At 28.6% G+C, this 15,660-nt stretch overlaps 2 protein-coding genes across 2 annotated transcripts in view; one reads left to right on the forward strand and one right to left on the reverse strand.

Annotated features, from left to right (window-relative positions):
- Nucleotides 1–15,660, reverse strand: part of LOC122268382 (uro-adherence factor A) — a 151,729-nt gene that overhangs the window by 40,673 nt on the left and 95,396 nt on the right. The gene's annotated exons all lie outside the window — the stretch shown is intronic.
- LOC107451369 (solute carrier family 12 member 2-like) overlaps nt 1–15,660 on the forward strand; it is a 109,486-nt gene that overhangs the window by 861 nt on the left and 92,965 nt on the right. The window lies entirely within an intron of this gene.

The raw sequence follows: 15,660 nt of genomic DNA on the forward strand, positions 1-15,660 counted from the left end.
AATTTTCTATAAGTATATATAATTTTTGCCTTTTTGAATATTTTTTCTGAGTTGAAATGCATTTTTGTAATAAAAACTATAATTAATAACCTTAATATCTTAGCATGCATGCTGAACTTATCTTTAAATCGAATGAAAGGTGGGCTAGATTTGCGTTGGTTTAAGTACTAGATAAAAAATAATTACCGCTTACAATAGAAAATAATTCTGCTAATCAGTGACTTTTAGCAAAAATCAATAATTTCAATTGTTTGTGGTCACCAAACTATTTTTATTTTGACGTACAAATGTTTTGTTGTTTTATATTTAGCTTTACTATTTAGATAAGCATAAACTTTATCTTAGAAAAATAATCTTCAATTGTCTGCTTTCAAAATTTCTTAGAATGTTTCTCTTGAATCCAGCAGTTCAATAGATTCTCTTTTATTATTAGGACTACTCTTCAGTAATTCAATTTCAAAATATTCTGTAAAGGGCCCTGAAAATTTGGTGGGCCTTGGGCCCGAATTTGTCTTGATCGGTCCCTGGCTCCACCCACCCTCTGCAGAAAAAACTGTCTTTCAGGTGTTAATATGATGCTTGAGGTCATTTGTGACTCATAATCAGCTTTTAACATGAAGGAATAAGAAATCAGATAGGAATGTTACATCTGTCACTTCTTAAGAGATAATTCTAAGAATGGAAGCGCTTGGGGTGGTCAGCAGTAAGTCTTCCCTTGTCAGAAAAGGTGGGGAAAATGGCAAAATAGGATAAAATAAGACTTTTTATATTATTTGAAAACCAATAATAAATGGAGAAAATAAAGTTGAAATTTGGAAAGAGAAAAAAAAATCGCTTTACAGGGGTTTATTGCTTCAGTAAATATCATAATATTGAGAGGAACATGACATTAATTCATATGCAAGTTCGTCGGGGGCACGAAACACTATCGCAATAAAGGGAGTTATTGTTGTATTGGAATCGCAGTAGCGGGAGTTCACTGCATAATTCAACTTTTTAATTTCAAATGAAAGAACAACATGGAGTCAGTGAGAATTTTGTTCGTTAAAAGTTAGATTTTGCAAGAGAAAAGAAATCTTTGGTTACTAAGACATTATTTAGAGAAATTTAAAAAAAAAAATATTCGAACACATATTATGATCCATCAAAATATTTAATACATTTGAACGCTTTCATACGCTTTATATATTTGAACGCTTTCATGTTTGATTGTTATTTGAATGAATATTTTGACTAAACTTTGACTTATCCTAAAACTTATTATATGTGAACGGTTTCTAGTTTATGTATTATTGTTACTCGAATGAATATTAAGTCTATTTTTCACTTATGGCTTATCCTAAAACTTATTATATATGAACGTTTTCTAGAGTGGAAAATTTCTATAAATTTGTTAAGAAAATGCTATGAATTTTTACTTTGAACATATCCAATATTTTTAAATTTAATAATGAAATATTTGTATTCATTTTCAGTGATATATTAGATAGCTGGATGCATATTTTTTTGTGATCTTTTTCCGAAAAATAGCCCCATATCACTGACTAGTGTAAATAGAAGTTATTAAATAAATTATTTATTGTATTGTACGCTATTAAAAAAATTCAAAATTGAACTAATTTTAGTTTAAAAAGATACTGTCTGCATAAATTTAGCTCACCAGAATTGTTGTTATACGTCTGCTTTAAATATTGTTGAAATCTGCAACTCTTTGGTTTTGTAAATATTTTTTTTTAATAACTAACTATGATCTAATTAAAAAAATAAACTGTTTTATTGACAAATGACAATAAAAGGAGTGTACAGTGCGCAAAAACAAAAAAGGACCAACCTGAATAACTTTCGATGTAATAATAGGATTTGCGTGTTGTAGATCTCAATCTTAATGGCACGAGGGAGTGACCTCAAATACGCTAATTTATAAGAGCAGGAGATAATTTAAGTTACGAAATCAGATATTAAAACGCACTTTATTTGAATAAACATACCTTTTTTTCGACGGATTCGAATTTCTGCCCCCAAAATATAGAAGGTAGCCGCAATCTGGGAAATACAGTCTCAATAGTTTGATCAGGGGAGCACTGCAAAGTTTGTACCCCTTAATGTTAATTTTATCTTAAAGCGAATTGTAAAATTTTCGCACTCAATTATGAAATTCGTTTACCCAAAGATAATTCCATGCAAAAAATAGCTTTCAGTAAATATTATTTTTTAGTATTTTATTTTAAGATGACTGAAAAAATTTTGAATTATAAAGGTACACAATTTTTTGCATCATTTTAAAGAATTTAATTTTAAATAGCAAAATACCAAATTTGAACAAATTCGGTTCCTTTGAAATCGAATTTTAAGTATCTCACCCAAAATAAGGAAGAAAAAAAAGCTTGTTGCGCTTAAATTGAAGCTTTACCGCAGAGGCATTCTCATCACATATGGCAGTACTTTTACTTTCGTTACTTGTACCGCCGGTACAAGTAAAAAGTACGTAGTTTATCCTAATTCNTACTTTGAATTTTCGATTTCCTAGAAATGTACTTTTAAATCGTTACTTTTTTTGTTTAGTACTTGTACTTTTACTTGTACTTTTTACTCGTTACTTTTTAAAATAAGAACTTTTTACTTTTTACTCGTTACTTTTTTTAAAAATACTTGTACTTTTACTCGTTACTTTTTAAATGTAACGTTGCCATATATGATTCTCATTGCTTGAGTTGAAGGACCTGCGAACGATTTTAACCAATCAGATTCGAAAATTTTTTTGCACTCTGCTTCGTTGCTAAACTTTAAAAATAGTTGCCTGAAATCGCTACAAATTGCTGTTTTTTGCTTTTGTATCGCACAACACACTACAGTACTTCTTTTAAAAATCAGCACAAGACCACCGAAAAAAAGTAGCGACTACAGTAGTTTTCCCACTTGTAGCACGGTACTTCCGACAACTGGATCAGCATTACACTTCCCACTTGTAGCGCGGTACTTCTGACAACTGGATCAGCATTACACTTTCCACTTGTAGCACGGTACTTCCGACAACTGGATCAGCATTACACACAGACCGCTTTTTTCCCCCAGACAAGTGTACCTATCGATCTGAAGAAGATGAATTTCAAGCAGGAACTACGGGATGAACTCCAATCTTTCTCAAAAACAGCTCATCATTATCTCTTCATGCATTTGATTTTTACAAGACTCAATTTTGGGGTTTACAACTAATGTTCAACTCCGTAACCTGTAATTTTGAATCTAATCCAGAAGACAATGGAATTCCTGGATCAAGTACTGGGAGAAATTTGTCTTCGTGGAGGACTTTTTGATGGAACTTACTCCCATTTGCGTTACATGGAGAGGGAAATCACGAAAACCTCCCACTGTTAGCCTGGCGGCAAGCGGACTCTAACCCATGATTCGTCTACCACTGAGGATACTTTACGTCAGCACTGTGGACGGTGCTAGCCATCGCTGCGATTCGAATCTGATTCACCTCACTGAAAGGTGAACGTTCTATCAACTGAGCCCCCCCACGTTTCTATTGCTATGTACTGAAATCAATGAGTTCCAGAAACAGGCTCTTGTGAAAGTTACACAGAAACTTTCTTCAAAAATAAAGGAAAACAAAAAGACACACCACCGAGAAATTCGTTAAAGGACATTCTTTTATGGTGAACATTTTAAATGTTATTTCCATAAAAATTGGACATAGAAAGAAATTAGCTGAGGTGCGATTTCGTGGTAGGGGGACTCTACTTAAAAAATACCTAGGAAAATCTAATAAAGTATCTAAGATTCCAACAAATAGAAACATTGGCACTCGAACACGAGCTTTCACTTTTATTGAACTTTGATACAATGAACTAGCCTTTGTAATGATTTCGTTTTTCGAAGATTGCTTACGCTGTACCTCCCCCACTGTTTTATTAAACAATGTAATATTTTCACTTTCGAATATCGATGTTACCGCATAAGTGGCGCAGCATCTACAGAGCCCCTATGTCAGTTTAAGTTTTAGTTCTATGGTTTAGAAACTGAGCTAGTTGTAAATGATTACAAAACCGTATAGTTTTGTAGCCACGATTTCAAAACAGTAAAGGTAAAAAGTTGTTCCTAACTATAAACCTTACGGGTATTCGAATAGACAGACGGTTATTTTACCCCAATTTCAGAACATTCTAATTTTCAGAAATTCGAACAGTGTGCAACTAAAGTCAAAAAATTTTTCCACGCACTCTTATAAGAAATAACTATTTTCCTATTGTTTATTTTAGATTTGTATAGAGTTTTAAGTCATATTATTTAAGAATCGATTTGAGTATTCATACATGATTACGCAAAATAGTTGGGTGAATTCAATAGGTAAGTTATTTGTAGTAGTTAATAGGTTAATGTGAATGAACGAAATAGGAGGTTGTTGATTTCCACCAGTGAATGTTGACAATCAAATGGTCGCTTTGGTGAATGTCCGAAACATAGCCCTACATCCATGTTTTTTTTTTTAAAGTTAAGTGCAATCCAATCTATTTACAGCAGTTTTTAAAATATCGAATAAATATAATAATATCAATGAATAAATTAACATCAATTGGTAATATAACAAATATTTCGGGCATTCACCAAAGTAACGATATGATTGTTGACATTCTCCGGTGAAAGTCGACATTCATTTGATTTCAGTCATTTATTGTAACATATATGTAAAGTATATGATTTGTTTAATTAGTAGTTCTAATAAAATTTAATTTCTACATTTCTTATTTTTATTACAGTTTATTTATTTACAGCTCTTCATATAATTATAATTATCGCAAAATTTTCAACAGTTTAACCACTACTTCTACATATTTAAAAATAATATGCTATATAAATTTGAAATTAATACCTTTATTTCAACAATTATAAACTATTTATAGAAAATGTTTTAATTTATATATTTTTTTTGAAAAAAAAAAATTCTGCATTTTTTCACTTGGGTTGGAAAAAATCCTTTTTTTTTTTCCCTGTAAAAGAGATTTGCTATCCATGGTTTAAAAAAAATATTTCGTTTAATTAGACCTTTTGAAGCAATATAATCCTTCTTTTCTGAATTAATGTCAGAGCTTTAAGGATTCTATTCATGAACATTGGAAAAATAAAACTGATGTTCTTTATTGCAAATTATAAGAAAGTTCTGTATTAGCATTCAAAAATATAAGTACTAAATAATTAAATAAATCGAAAAAGAGAGAACAGGTATGCCCAAACATACATTGATTTAAAATAAACTTAATTTTTCTTAAATTGTTAGTTTCTCGTAAACTATTTAAACCAATTCGTACGAATTTTATATTTTTTACATTAAAATTCAGATTGTTTAAGAGAGCGCATAAAAATTAATATTCCTTATAAATAAATTTTTATTGAATTAAAATAACATATTGAAAAGTATTAAATTAAATCATGAAAATATTTAGTAAAAAAATTTTTTATTTGAACCTTTGAGGTAGAAACCATGAAAAACGTTGGAATTTTTATTATAAAATTATGGCAAAATAAACATCTGTTCATCCCCTTAACTGTCAACTGTAAAGAATGTTTTTTACTTTCATGGTTTTGCAACCGTTTACAACAAATAAGGTTATAAAACCACGAATACAAAAACTATTCTGTTTTTAACCATTTACTACTAGCATAGTTTCAAAACCATAAAAAGAAATTTTAAAAGTCTGAGCAGACTATTTAAAAATTGAGCCAGTTGTGCGCATCGACCCATTATCTATTTTAAAAGTAATTAAGAGAAATTTAACATAGACATTTGAGAATTAAATCTGCAGTGGTTGACAAGCGAATAAGACGAACCAATCATATTCATAAATTAAAAAAAATTTTAGGCATATATTTGCTACCACTTTCTTATTTTTACAAGATTTTCGTTAATTAGGTTACTTGCAAGGTGGTCTGAATGGACTACCTATAAGAAACCGTGTGGAGGCTTTGCTTGAACCCCCGTTTAGCCCTCTCGCCTAAAACATGTACTATAACTACAAAGCCGCAAGGAACTAAGTCGCTTCATAATGTGAGCTTAATTGGTGCGATAAAATTCTGGTTATTTAATCGTATTAGGCGAAAGCAGATAATAAACAATTTTTCTAACAGTTAACAGTTTCAATATCATCTTATTTATAGTTATTTGTCTGTTTTGTTTTAATATAATAAAATAACCCTTAAAAAATTGTTTTTTAACCATTTTTTTTTTCAAAAATTGTAATAGTGCACTCCATGTATGAGGTGAATAAGATTAAATCTTCTCAGAAATGCAATGTAATTGTAATCTTGTGGTAACATCGATATTCGAAAGTGAAAATATTTCATTGTTTAGTAAACAGTGCGGGAGGTACAACGCGTAAGCAATGTTGACAGCCTCTTCTAAACACGAAATCATTACAAAGGCCAGTTCATTGTATCAAAGTTCGATAAAAGTGAGAACTAGAGTGCCAATGTTTCTAATAGTTGGCATCTTAGGTATTTTTTGCGTAACGTAGTAAGTGATAAGACCGAGGGAGAGCGACATTTTCGATCCGAATATTCTTACCATTCAAAAAAAAAAAAGCATTCTTATCATTCTATTGTTTGTGAAGATCTGCGTAAGCAAACAAATAATAGTCGCTCTTTGATCTATTCGTTATATGAATGGAGTAAATTGGATTTTTTTTGTTTATCTTTTGTTTCTTAACACAAATAATGGAATCTGCAACTTTAATTTAGGCATTGCCAAGTATTAGGACACTCATTGTTGTAAATTAAAATAAGATAAATCGTTCGTTTTGCCGTTGGAGTTAAATCTTTCAATAATTAGAGTTAATCGCCCGTTCGTTAACCACTTCCCCTTATCAATTGTTTTGAAGAAAGAAATGCAAAAAATCAGCATATTTTTTTTATTTTATTAATAAATACAAGGAACTAAAACATAACATAATCGATAAGTTCTAAGTTGAAATATTAGTTTTTTTATGCGTAAAAAAATACAGTGGAACATCGTTTATACGACGATCACTTATACGACGTTTACATTTATACGACGCTTTAGTGTGGTCCCAAATCATTCCTATTCATTTTAATGTAAAAATATATCGTTTATACGACGCACANCGTTTTGCCGTTGGAGCTAAATCTTTCAATAATTAGAGTTAATCGCCCGTTCGTTAACCACTTCCCCTTATCAATTGTTTTGAAGAAAGAAATGCAAAAAATCAGCATATTTTTTTATTTTATTAATAAATGCAAGGAACTAAAACATAACATAATCGATAAGTTCTAAGTTGTAATATTAGTTTTTTTATGCGTAAAAAAATATTTAATTTATCATAAGTTTACAATCCCAAATTATCCCGGACAAATGAAAAAAATTAAATATTAGTCTTTGTATATGTTCTCATCTTGAACACATTACAATTTCTTAAGTAAATAAACGTGCATGCGGTGTTACTCAATTAAAATTTTAATAAAAAAAATCTCATTATATGTGATCTTTTTAATTAAAAATAAATGTTTGAGAGAATTGTAAAAAAATCACAAAAAATCACATTCGTGTGATTTTTAAAATCACATTCGTAAAAATCACATTCTATGTGATTTTTGAGAATGAACTTGTAAAAATCACATTCTATGTGATCAAACAAATATTCTAAATTTTTTGATTTAGTTTTAGAATAACTGAAGACGCATTTTTTAAATGCTGATTTCGATAAAAATAAATGTTTGTGGGAATTGTATTAGTTTTAACCATTAACTTTTCAAATAATTATTCAATCTTAAACTGGTGTTAGATTGTTCTATACTTGTCTATACTGTTCTATACTGTCCAGCCAACTAGGCTATCCTGGCCTATTTGAAATCTGATAACAGTATATTACAGTTACCTCTGCTGAACGCATAAAGCCGTACATATCTATTGCCTACATTTTCACATTAATTGATTTTTCAAATCTATTTCTATTTCCGGTAACTACCGTCTGTTATGATAAAATATATCGCAATTGCGCTCCAAAATGTTTCATTTTATTTTAATACTCTCGTTCAAACTAATTTTATTTATTAGCTGTAAAACATGAATATTGGTTTTAAAAATAGCGAAAAGAGAACAAATCCATAAAAATTAAATAAAAATAAAAGCTTGAAAACCTAATGTCTTTTCACATTTTATGAAACAATGACCCAAACCTATTGCAACAAATATTCGCTCGCGAATAATTGCATTTAAGTGCTAAATAATCATTTATATTCACTTGGATTTAAATACAATTGATGCTGTTTAGGTTGATCACAATGAAAGAGCAATTTTTGAAAATTGTCCATTCAATTGTGGAACGCTTATGTATATTAAAAGAACAATTTATTCCACCCGGAATATTATAAGAGCTTATGAATTTTGTTTATTTATTTTTTTTATCCAAAATATAAATAAAAAAGGATTAAAATTAGCTTAAAACGGTTTTTTGTTGTTAGTAAACTGTTATTTATATTTTAAAAGATATTTCATCTATTGAAATGTCTTTCTCACAAGAGTACAGTTAACAAAAGATTAAAAAATTTCCTTAAAATTGATGTCTGCAAACAGCAATCCGTTATCGCTATTTTAAAATTATCGATATATTAATATAATTAAAAATAGGATAAAAAATTAGCTTAAAATTATTGTCTGTAATTAGCATCCGGATATTGATTTCCAAGAATGATATTTTTTCCTTTGAATTTTTTTAAATAAAAAAAATCGAATTTAAAAAAAATTAGCTGAAAATTCTAGTAATTAGTCTTCTAATATTGATAATTCAAAGAGCACTTTTTTGTTTGAAATTTCCTTTCTGTAAAAAATGAAAGGAAAAAATATACAGAAAATCTAGCTTAAAATTGCTGTTTGTAATTAGCATCTCGTTAATGATATTTTAAAGGATATTTTTCCTGGATATTTTTGGTTTGGCTTCAAGTTGTATGGTATAATTGACTAATTAAAGGTTGTGATGAAAACTGGATGGTGAAAATAATAGTTGAAGAAGAAAACTGGATCATAATTAAAATAAAAGTTTTATTTAATAGTATTTGTGGAGCTCGAGATACAAGTTATAATTTCATCCATTAGAGGCTTTCTAAGTTAAATAAATTTCGCATTATAATATTAATAAGGACAGGCCATGGGAGATAAATCCCCCATGACCGGCCTAATCAAAAGCCAAATTAAAGAAAAATTTAATTGTTCCCAACAGACAGTTCCCAACAGACATGGGAAGACATCCATGGTTGGTGATTTATCGAGGAAAAAAAAAAGCAGCGCCAAAAATAAAGTCAACCCCCCATAATCAATAACAGGTTTGAAAATACTTTGGCGATCGCTCATCGCCAACAAGACTGTGAGAATTAGTATAACCATGTAGCTGAAACATAACATATTTGTGCTAAGAAATTAAAAATAAAGAGTTGAAAATTGATTTTTGTTTTCGATTAGGCGTGACAGCGAATTAATGAGTCAACATTAGCAATGAAATTAAAAGTTAGCCGTTTCATGGATCGATAAGATAAAAATAAAATATTTTATGTTTGCTTTTTATAAATTTTAATAAAAATTAACTCATTGAATCAATTTAATTACAATTCGATTAAGAATGATTAGGAAGAAATATTTTAAGAAATTAAGGAAATTTTAGGAGTTAGGAAATTTGTAATGCCTATTGCGGCATCACATCTCCCTTTTTCATAAAGAATGAAATAAAAATAAATGCTTAAAATTATGGTTTTATTTCGTATCTTGCTATTGATATTTCAAAGAATAGTTTTGGGGAGGAGGATTATAAATTGCTTCCCCTTTTTCGAATTTTTTTCTCAACTCATAATATCTAATTCTATTGGTCATATACGATTGACCAATAGTTTGTCATGCTTTATATATTGCTGTCTTTTTTGTTGCAAAATTGTCTGTAAATAATCATGGTCAAAGCTCAACAATTAGAGTTCATGTATTTAATAAACTTATTTTCATACAATCTTCATACACGGACATTCAAATTCTTTTTTATGCTTGTTAATGCTTCGATTTTTTAAAATAAACTATATTGCTTTTTAGTTTAGCAATCCTGACCGATCCCTAAAGATTCACACTGGTCACAAGTACATTAGATCTAATAATAAGGGACTTCGTGGTAATTGGTATGTTATAATCTTAAAAAAGATATTTCATATTAAGAAAGTTCATATACATTTTAGTTTGAAAATCAAACTTAAGTAGGAAAAAAAAATGAAAACAGTATTGATGAATTATCATTGGATAAAGCAGTATGAACACATTAAAACCTGTTCGATTTGAAGCTGTTACTAATAAACACTCTTTGTTTTCATTGGGCTATGACGGTCGAATAGCTTCCAAAAAATGGCGACTTTTAATATTGAAAAACTATTCGGACAATTAGCTGTTTGGAATTGAATAACTATTCGGATTTATCATTTGAAATTTCTTGCTATAAAATTATTTAAAATTTATGTTATTCAAACTGTATTCGATTATTACTAAATTAAAGTAAAAAGTAATAATACAAAATTGTTAAGATTATATTTTTTTACTTGGAATTCGTTTTGGATAAACGAAATACATAATTGCATGAAAATTTTTTTCGATTCGTTAAAAAAATTTATGAGCTTCTGTGAAATACCAAAAACGCAAAATTTACTTAATATAAGGGATCCAAACTTTCAATCGCCTCTCTTGGTTATCAAACCCTTATCAAAAATCGAATAAAAAAATTCGTTCGAAAAAAGAAAAATATAGTTGCATTGCTAAATTTCAGAAAAAGAAGTTCGTCGTAACTGGGTCCTACTTCATTATTATTGTTAGCTCAGATTAAAAAGTTAAAAAAACTAACAGTGAGATTTTATATCATTCCCGATTGACGCTGCATTTAATTTCATTCCATGTTTCATTCTTTTGAAGTTAAAGATGAAAAAAAAATTTATTTACACTTTTTATCAAGAAAAGAACTACGAATAATTTGTTATCAGAAAAATGCTTTGAGTTCTTCAACAGTAAAAGTTATAAATTGTAAACTAGAAAAACGACAACTGTTATAGAATCGTTTGTTCAAAACATTGCGTTGTTTATCAGAACTAATCTGAAATTTATATTCATTTAAAAAATAAATTCACGTAACGAAAATATTGATAAAAAAATACTCATCTTTACACAGTTGTTTACCTTCTAATGTAATCAGCACATAAAAATTTTTAAATTGATGCATCAATCATGTGTTAGAAAAAACCCAAGCTTAGAATTTAAAATCAGAGTAATATTCTAAAAACGCGTTATTTACAAATACTATTATCGTTTGCTTCAGCGAAAAGAAAAAAAAATAGATAAACGTTTGCTTCTCAGAATAAAAAAAATAAAAAATTCGTTTTATTACAAAAGTTTCTATTATTTTTATTCACTTTTCATAATTGCGATTAGTATTAGTACGTGCTTCATAGAGCCGAATTTGAATTGAAGAAAACATTTTGTTGTTTTTGTCTAATTCAAAAGATTTATATTATTAATGAACATGGACAAAACAGTTTTAGAAAATAGTTATTTTATAAATTGTACTTTCTTTACAGTGCTACAGTACCTGCTGTATTCTGTTGTTTGTTTACTGTAGTTTTTCATTTATACAATGTAATATTATAAGTTTCTCGCAAGTTCTGTCTTTTTTGTTATTTGTAATAGAGAGCGTTTTTGAAAGGAGGAATATTTAATTACGAACTTATGAAACGGAGACATTTTTTATGAAGTCGTTCGTTGCGAAGTGGAAGCAATGCATTCTATTGTTCCTTGTACCTCCGAATAAAATGGCTCTTACTTATTCTTATTTTTTATTTATCTGTGTTCCCACTGTTTTTATACCTGACAGAAAAATATTCATTTCTCCGTAACTAGCTCCAGTTGATTTAATTTCAGACTATTATTCTTAAAGAAAGAAGAACCGCAAATTCTTATTCGTTTAAGTTTTGAACCTGCGTATCACCAAGGAATTATGGAGAATATAATTATCTTGAAACTTTTTTCACTTTTTCGTTTCATATTTTTTGTCCGTTACGATTTATTTTTTTCAAATTAAAATATTGAACTGCGTATATCTCATAACGTTGAAATAGTAAGTTCTTTAGAATTAAAATCATTGATATAAAATAAAATGCTGTGCAGTCCCTGGTTAAATTATTAGACGCACTATAAGATTCTATGTAAAATCTAAATTATCACGTGATACTTTACAGCTTGATTGTTTTTACGCGGTTTGTACTTGTTTACTTTCGTGTATTAATTGGTTAAATTGGACGATATATAATAGAAATTCGACATTAGGATAAATTAAATGATGTATTATATAAATGTAGAATATTTTTTACATCAGGTATTTTACTAGTATATTATAACAATTAGACTAAATTATTAGTCGCACTGTAGTGTTTTAATAATTACGTGTTTTGCACGAGTTTATAGGCAATAATTTTACATTTAAACATACATGTAATGGGCTTTTATGCAGGAGATTTTATATACTAGTGGGCTGCGCCCCCTGCTCGCTAACGCTCTCCAACCCCCGAAAATTGCTACGCAATACGTTTTGCTTCGCAAACCAAGCTCGCTTCGCTCGCTACTAACTTAGGTACATTGCAAATACACAAAATTCTAAGAATTCAGAACAATCATTCAAATCCACATAACAACTTTTTTTTAAAAAAAGAATTACATCTTTTTAGTAAATACTAAGTCATTAAAATAAATTTGAATTCAAATAAATGACATGTAATTCGTTAAAACCTATTAGAAATGTGCTATAGTATAAAATCTTAAAGCGTAACAGCACGACTGCGACTCATTTTTTAATGAATAACTAATAATAATAATAAAACAAATTAATTCGTGATATAAATCAAAAATCGTCAAATAAATTCGTAATGTATAAATTCGTGAAAAAAAGCGCTTTCGACAAAATACTAAAATAGAGATCAATCGACAAAGACTACTCACTTCTGCCTAGCTTAAGGTTATTTCAGTTTCCGTTCTTAAAAGCGCTATATGTTGAACCCCCTCAGCTAGATTTGGCATGTGAAATTTTTAGCGGCAATCATGGGTCGATTTTCTAGCGTTGCCATTCGGGAAGTTGTAATGAGGCTTTTTTGTCGCCGTGTAAGAGAAATATATATATATATATATATATATAAGATACGTCCTATTTGTATTTATTTTTAACGTATTGCATTACCAATTGATACACAAACGGATACAAGTGCACAGTATTATACTTTTAAATATTCTTACATTATTCTTTTATTGACACTCCTTCTTCCTTTCTATTTAAAATTAGTAAATTATTTACATTTAGTTCCAGTTGATTTATTTAAATAATTATTCACAAAAAAAGCAGAGCTGCAAATTCTTATTCGTTTAAGTTATGAATCTGCGCATTACATTTTTATTTATAGAATAAAACTGCCTTCACTTTTTTTTCCGATTTCAGTTTTTTAGTTAGAATATTGAAGTGTGCATGTCTCAAAGCTTTGAAATAGACAAGAAGATAGAAATAGATAGAAATTAAAATAAAATGATTCGAAAATTCCAGTAGATGTAGATACATATAGTTCTGTGGAATTGGCTGAGATTTTTAATATGCTATAATTGTTGAAACATGATTGCGTGAGCGCAGTTCAGTTCGTGTTTCTTTAATGTCGCCAATACTTCTTTCAGTTCCGGTATAGCCTGGTTGGTAGGGCACTGGGCCCATGTCCAAGAGGTCATGGGTTCGATACCTACCGGCCGAAGACTCCCAGTGTATTAAATGGTGACTGATGCACGTTAAATCTATCGAGTCACAAAGTCCTGCATGTTCCCATGACAAATGAAACCTCTGAGAGTACTGATCCTGGAGTTTCCTTGTCTTCTGGATTGGCTCACAATTACAACGCTGCGTAGTTGAACATTAGTAGCCGTAATTACAAAAACTGGGTCGGCTGTTCAACGACGGTTATAAAATAAAATAGAAAATCTTTTTTCAATTTCCTTTTGCTTCAAAATTAGAATATTGAACTATGTTTGCCTGAGATTATTTAAATAGTAAATTCATCTGAATTATTATAATTGATGTAAAGTAAATCAGGCGGTGGACAAAATAATGGAAACACTTCTACACTAATACATTTTTCCCTATTTCTCAAGAACTTAACGAAACATTTTACAATTTTAGAAACGCTTAGATCATGCAATTTCTCATGCATATCAATGAAGTTTTAAAGCCTTTAGAGGTTCGAGGGATCGAAAATTACAAACGGAAAATAGTGTTTCTGAACAACCTATGCAAAAAAAAAAAAAAAAAAAAAAAAAAAAAAAAAAAAAGAAAACGTAGTAATAAATTCGTTACTTGTAGTTGCAGCAATTATTTTGGTTATTGCATGCAATAATTGCTCAAAATTTCGTAAGGTAGCTTAAATGTTTATGAAAATGTGAACATTTTTATAAAAAACAAATTTTTTTTTTTTGCTATAACTTTAAAAATATTCAATAAAATTTAATGTAATTTAAAATTAATTAGAAAACCTTTGTTTTAGAATTTTATAAAAATTCGTTTGAAATTGCTCAAGATATGAGAAATTAATTAAAAATCTTTTTATACAGAGCATGCTCTGGAAAAATTTGAAATTTTTATTTTTTTTTATTTTGTAGAGAATCGTATTTGGCAACTGACAAAGAAAGTCCGATTTGAAAATCTTAGAAATTTAAAGAAGTTTTATGCAATTTTCTAAGAAGTTATTGAACTTTTTAAAAGAAACTCAAAATGACGAGGTGTTTTCTTCAAATATTATTTTGTATCATAAGACAAAATTAAAGAACCATACTTGAGAAGATAACTGGTTTTTATGAAATAGAATTAGCATTTTAGTGAATTTAGTTTGAAGTTTTCTTTTTTTTGTCATTATATACATAATTGTTAAAAAATTATTTAAAAAACAAAAGTTGTGATAACCTTATTACGATCACCGGTTGCCCATTGGTCAAATGATTTTTCTCTCTGGATGGACTCCGATAAACATTACAAATCATGGGTTGCAACAATTATCTCCATTGACAATTATCTCCATTGGTTGCAACAATTATCTCCATCTAGTCGGATTGATTTTCATATTTCCTGCCCATACATGGCAACGTTACTTTTAAAAAGTAACGAGTAAAAGTACAAGTATTTTTAAAAAAAGTAACGAGTAAAAAGTAAAAAGTTCTTATTTTAAAAAGTAACGAGTAAAAAGTAAAAGTAAAAGTACATGTACTAAACAAAAAAAAGTAACGATTTAAAAGTACATTTCTAGGAAATCGAAAATTCAAAGTAAACTAAACTTTTAATGAATAATATTCGTATGTTCTTTAATGTTTTTGCAAAATTGTTGTTATTTATTTCATTATTTTTTGAAAGTTATGGACATTAATTTATTTTTAAATTCGGAGGAATATTATAATATAATTTTATAATATAATAGTATAATATAATTTTAAAATTAAATATAATTTTAATATCAAACTTTTTATGGATTTTCACGAAAAAGAAATTTTATCTATTGATTTTAATTTTTAGTTTATTATTTTTATTTATTTAAATTACCATTGATTTAAAATTGTTTTAC

Source organism: Parasteatoda tepidariorum, chromosome 9, assembly GCF_043381705.1.
Source record: "Parasteatoda tepidariorum isolate YZ-2023 chromosome 9, CAS_Ptep_4.0, whole genome shotgun sequence".
NCBI classification, from domain to species: Eukaryota; Metazoa; Arthropoda; class Arachnida; order Araneae; family Theridiidae; genus Parasteatoda; species Parasteatoda tepidariorum.